Source organism: Scyliorhinus torazame, chromosome 7, assembly GCF_047496885.1.
Source record: "Scyliorhinus torazame isolate Kashiwa2021f chromosome 7, sScyTor2.1, whole genome shotgun sequence".
Classification (NCBI taxonomy): domain Eukaryota; kingdom Metazoa; phylum Chordata; class Chondrichthyes; order Carcharhiniformes; family Scyliorhinidae; genus Scyliorhinus; species Scyliorhinus torazame.
This window is the reverse complement of record NC_092713.1, coordinates 290,959,547-290,965,543: the sequence shown is the minus strand read 5'-3', so window position 1 is coordinate 290,965,543 and position 5,997 is coordinate 290,959,547. Positions and strand designations below refer to the sequence as shown.

General features: G+C 48.7%; 1 non-coding gene across 1 annotated transcript; it reads right to left on the bottom strand.

Moving 5' to 3' along the window:
• Positions 1–289: 289 nt before the first annotated feature.
• LOC140427572 (U2 spliceosomal RNA) lies at positions 290–483 on the bottom strand. The gene has a single exon (XR_011948571.1). It is a non-coding gene; the product is annotated as a U2 spliceosomal RNA (small nuclear RNA).
• Between the last annotated feature and the right edge of the window lie 5,514 nt (positions 484–5,997).

The following is a 5,997-nucleotide window of genomic DNA, read 5'->3' as shown; positions in this document are numbered from 1 at the left end:
TGCCTCGTGGGGACCTTGCCGCGCCGTTTCAGCCGCTTGGATGTGGGAATACCGACTAGTGACGTGTTCATGTAGCACGCAGGTCTCGATGGCGGTCGCTAGGGTGAGCCGCTTTACCTTGAGGAGCTGCTGACGTAGGGGGTCCGACTGAACACCGAAAACGATCTGGTCGCGTATCATGGAGTCGGAGGTGGGCCCGTAATTACAGGACTGCGCAAGGATGCGGAGGTGGGTGAGAAAGGACTGGAAAGGTTCATCCTTACCCTGCAACCACTGTTTTTTAAAAAAATTCCTTTTCTGAGTTACCAAGCCCGGGCTCAGAGTGTGGGCCAGTGGCGAACCCCTAATCCAGCTCCTCGCCTGCTCCAAAAAACTAATTCAAATTGAATCCAATTCATGGTCCCCACAAGAGAGACATACCAGATCTGAACCAAAGGCTCAATCTACAGACACTTGATCTTAGCCAAAAGGCCGAGAAGCGATCCCTGCAAACACTGTTGGAATACATAGCGCTCAAAACTTTCATTCACCTCTCTGTTGCAGTGAGTGTCAAACTTGAGGAGGACCGTCTTGAATTTTGATTTATCTTCATCATCAGCAAAGGTGAGAGAATTGAAAATGTGGATGGCATGTTCCCCGGCTGTGGATAGGAAGAGAGCGATCTTCCTGGTGCCTGAGGCATCTTCCTGGTCTGTGGCTTCAAGGGAGAGCTGGAAGCATTGTTTGAATATCTTCCAGATGGCCCCAGGTTACCGGTGATGCGGAGCGGCGGTGGCGGGTGGACGCTGTCCATTTTGCAGGATGACTGTATGCTGGTGGAAGGCAGATCACTTGCAGGTAGGTCTAAGAAGTTCTAATATCCCTCAACTCCTGGTATCATGATGTGTTGGGTGCTCTGGATCCGTGGAACACATACAGGCCACCAACACTTAAAATAGTTCAACACTATTTTATTAAGTTAGAAACTGTTGAACATACTTTCACTGTGCGTTAACACAATGTTAGATTAAACTAAAGACCTATGCCTGTCCGAACCAGTCTATGCACTCAGCACATGGTGAGGATCTGTGCTGTAAGCTGTAAGCTCTGTCCTTGTAGGAGGCTACATCCCGAATGAGCGGGAACTCTGATGCCCCCTGTCTTTATAGTGAGTGTGCTCTAACTGGTGATTGGCTGCGGTGTTGTGTGTGTTGATTGGTCTTGCTGTGTGTCCATCGGTGTGTGTGTATCTGCACCATGATATACTGGTGTAGATTATGATACTGCCTTCATTACCTTTAGACTTGACTGTCCCAATGCAATCCAGCTTGATCTCTCACATTCTACCCTCCATATATTTTAAGCCATCCACAAATCTGCTGCCCCGTCTGAACTTGTACCGAGTCCTGTTCACCTATCACCCCTGTGCTCACTGATCTATATCCTGTTCAAATAACATCTTGATTTAAAAATTCTCATCCTTGTTTTGAAATGGCTCCCTGGTCTCACCCCCTCCCTATCTCCGTTATCTCCTCCAACTCTGCAAACACTCAGCTAATTCTGGATCCTTGAGCACTCCTTATCGCTCCACAATTGGTGGCCATGCCCACATCTCCCTCTCCACACCTCTCCATTTCGGAAGGGATTCCCTCCCTACATCTCTCTCTTTCTCTACCTTGCTCTCTTCCTTTAAGGTACTCCTAAAAACCTACTTCTTTGATCAAGGTTATTGTCATCGGACGTAATACTTCCACTCGTGGTTTGATGCCATATTTTGTTTTCTCATGCCCCCATGAAAGCATCTTTGGACAGTTTTATTACATTGAAGGCATCATATAAATGTAAGGAGTTGTTATTTCAAACCATATACAAAGCGGAACCTCATTATGTGTATTCCGTAATATTGACCCGTCTGATCGATACCAGATGATATTACATTGTCTGCAACTGCTTCATCAACCTGCGTTCTTGTCCCTGTACTGCATCAATAACCTGTAACAAAATTATAACAGCCTGCTGTGAATTGCTCGATGCTGGGCTGGCAAATGTCTACTGCCCTCAAAGAGACTTGTGACAATCAGCCTGCTGGTGGTAGCAGAAAGAGCTATCAGAATTTCCATCTGAATGTCTCATAAAATATTATTCTAATGGACTGAGTCAAACAGTCTAGTCAAAAGGCCTGTCAACGTGGAGAAGATCGCAACTATCCCAATAGTCCCAGAACACAAACAAAATTACATAAGACAGTAAATTATTCGAAAACTTAGGTGTTGGAAGGAACCAGACAGTGATGTATGGAGCTCTCAGATGTGGTAGTTTCAATTCCTGACTGACTTCGGCAAAACTCTTAGAGGCACAGAGCACAATTTAAGCAGTTTGTGCATTTGCAAATTTGGTTAAAATAATCCAAGCTGATACATAAGATTTATAGCCACGGAAAAAAAAAATCTTCTGTGTATTCTATTTCTATCGGAACATTTTGGGAGAATCTGTCGCACTTCAAAGCCAGAGTTTTATATGGAGGCTGTGGTCCCACCCGTCAGCTGAAAGGATGGCGACAGCTCCGCCTCTTCACTGCTGTAAATCCCTGACCCGGTTTTACAGCCGCCACCCTGTTAATTGGCTCAGGTTGTGGCCTTGTTCTGCATCACAAACCAGCTGTCTAGCCCATTACACCTGACCAAAATCAAGGCCATGGGATGCCTGCTAATTTATCTGGGCCAATGCCTACGCCTCAATCAACATCCCAACAATAGACTATGTGGCCATGATCTATGTGGCCATGATCTAATTGCTGTTTGTGGGAAAGGCCTTGCAATATAAAACTTGGTTATGTTTTTGACATTAAAAACAATGACTACACATTAAAATGAACTTTATTGGCATTGAGGTGCTTTGGATGTCCTGAGGTTGTGACAGACTCTCTAAATGTAAACTCTTTGTTTCTTCCACACGATGTCTAAAGCTAACGTTTGGCCTTGGGATTTAGGGCTCCACAAGCATTTCTGCAAACCTTGAAATCAGCTGGTTCCTTGATCAGCACTGACTTGGAAAAAAAACATTATTCAAGGCAGAGATGAGTTGATTTTTAGGGATTGAGGGCATTAAGAGAGTTGTGGATGGTGCAGGAAGGGGGTGGGGGGGAGGCTACGGCAGATGATCAACCATAATCTTGTTGAATGGTAGAGCAGACTTTAAGGACTGGATGGCCTACTCCAGTCCTATCACTTATGTTTTCACAAACTGGAGGAGATCCCTGATCCTCTTTGTGTTGGATGGGAATGTGGTGGAGGGAGATTCAATCATGGCTTTCAACAGAGAATTGGATAAGCACTTGAAGAGGAAAGATTTGCAGAGCTGCAGGGAAGTGGTACTGGTGATTGGCCCTTACAGAGAGCTATCATGGACACAAAAGGCCAAATGACCTCCTTCTGTGTTGTAACCATTCTGTGATTCTATGGCCAGGGTTTTTCATCCAAAACGTGGCCAGGATTCACCGCGGGGAAATGCAGCAGCCCAGCCAAAAGTCCATTGGCATTCAGCCGGACTGGACAGTCCCGACGGCAGAGAGGACCATCAAAGTCCCGCTCTATCAATCTATGAACTGCTTGTGTGCCCGGCTCTGACTTTGAATCGATACTTGGCAACTTCAAATTCAGCCCAAGTTTAAACAACAATATTCATTTATCAGCATTCAACACACATGTCCTTCAATCACATAAGTATGAACGTAGGACAGATTTCTGAAGACTGAAATACAAGAATCAATTGGTATGCTTCACTCATTGGCAGAGGTTAACAGAGATCTCCCGCCCCTAGCGGGGCAGCTCGTACTCCGCAAGGACCACGAGGGAGATAATCATTCCCACCCCATAGGCCCCATGCGGGCTATTACAGTGAATTTCACTTGCCAGAGAGCAGCTGGTTTCAGGGATTCTTGGCATTTTCCCCCTGAAAAAACTCACTTACAGATTAAAGGGAAAAAAAACAGAGTAGCGCTGTTCATGACTTCAGGATGATTGAAATCACTTTGGAGCCACTGAAGTAATTTTGAAGGACAGTCACTGTTATAATGAAATAACATGGCAGCTCATTTGTGCACCGCAAGGTATCAAAAACAGGAATGTGATAATCACTAGATAATCTGTTCTAGTGATGTTGAGTGAAAGATTGGCCAGGGAGAATCTGGCCAATCTTTCAATCCCTCTTTGAAATAGTGCCATTTGATCTTTTATATCAGAAGGCATCTCACCCAAAAGACATAACGTCCAACATGTCAGCACTCCCTCAGCACTGGGATATCAATCTGGATTATAGCTTCACGACACTGGAGTGGGACTTAAACCCAACACTTCCTGACTCAGAGTCAAGTGTGCTAACCACATCGAACATGGCTGAAAACATCACAAGCGCAGAGGCGAGGAGGAACCTGGGGCGGGATTCTCCCCTACCCGGCGGGGCGGGGGGTCCCGGCGCCGAGGAGTGGCGTGAACCACTCCGGTGTCAGGTCTCCCCAAAGGTGCAGAATCCTCCGCAGCTTCAGGGGCTAGGCCGGAGTGGTTTGCGCCGCGCCGGCCGGCGGGGAAGGGGCTTGGCGCCACGCCAACTGGCGGCGAAGGGCCTCCGCTGGCCGGCACGAGTTGGCGCATGCACGGGAGCGCCAGCGTCTGCTGGCGTCATCCCAGTGCATGCGCAGAGGGAATCATCTCCGCATCGGCCATGGCGGACCGGTACAGCCGCCGACGCGGAGGAATAGAGTGCCCCCACGGTACAGGACCGCCCGCGGATCGGTGGGCCCCAATCGTGGGCCAGGCCACTGTGGGGGCAACACCCGGGGCCAGATCCTCCCGTGCCCCCCCGAGGACACCGGAGGCCGCCCGCGCCGCCAGGTCCCGCCTGTAAGGACCTACTCTAATTTACGCCGGCGGGACCGGCAAAAACGGGCAGCCACTCGGCCCATCTGCCAGCGGCCGTTGACCGGCGCGGCGCGATTCCCGCCCCCGCCAAATCTCCACCGCCGGAGAATTCGGCAGCTCTCCATCCTGAGAGTTGGTTGTAACTCGCTGCCACCAACTCTCAGAAGCCCACTGCCATATCACTCTCACTTGATATCTGATTGTAAGTGGGCAGGACTCCCATCCACCTTTGGAACGAGGTCAAGCCTCGGTGACCTGTCGTTTGGTTGACAGCTATCCAGCCAGTCCAGGTATAGCGCTGCAGTGGGCGGAAGAGGTACTGCAACATTCTGCCTGGATACAAGTCCTGGGACTGTTCTTAAAATGGATTAATCCCGGGAATCCTGGGGGAAGAAGGGTAGGGGATTCTCAGGAGGGGTCTGGAGGGGAGTGCGATTGCGACGTCGGGCAGTAGGCCAGAGGCCGATGTGTTCTGGAGCTCCCAGGTCCAGGAGGGGAGGGCACTCAAAATCCTGCCCGAGATGAAAAATGATTTCTTCTTCTGTTTCCCACCCTGCTCCGATCCACACACATCAGCCTAAAAATTAAGGCTGGCTGGAAAAAGACCCTGAAGTGGCCACTTAAAGGCCCCCAATAGGTGGATGGGTGGGTAATCCACCCAAGCCTTGCCCGGCCAACTGGGAAATTGCATCGGGGCAGGATGGGATCCCGGAGGGAATCCTGCCCAAGCAATTTTACGCTCCCGCTCCACCCCTGCCTCACAGTTCGTCTGGGGGAGTGTAAAATTTTTACCAATTTCACAGTCTCCACTGCTCACTGTGGAAGAACCTGCCAAAGACTGACGACCTCCTGAGAGAAGAAATTCCTCCTCATCTCTGCCTTAAGTGGGATATCACTGATTTTAAAGCTGTGCTCCGAAGTTCTAGCTTTCCCCATGAGGAGAAATATCATCGTTGAAAGATTTCTGATGTTTCCGATTCTACCAAAAACGTATCCGTTTTTATTAAATAATATTCTCATTATATTTACAGTTTTAATGCATCAAGGCTAGAGGAAAGCTTCCCTCATTACTTAATAATTCTGTCCTTAAACCACCCCCTAA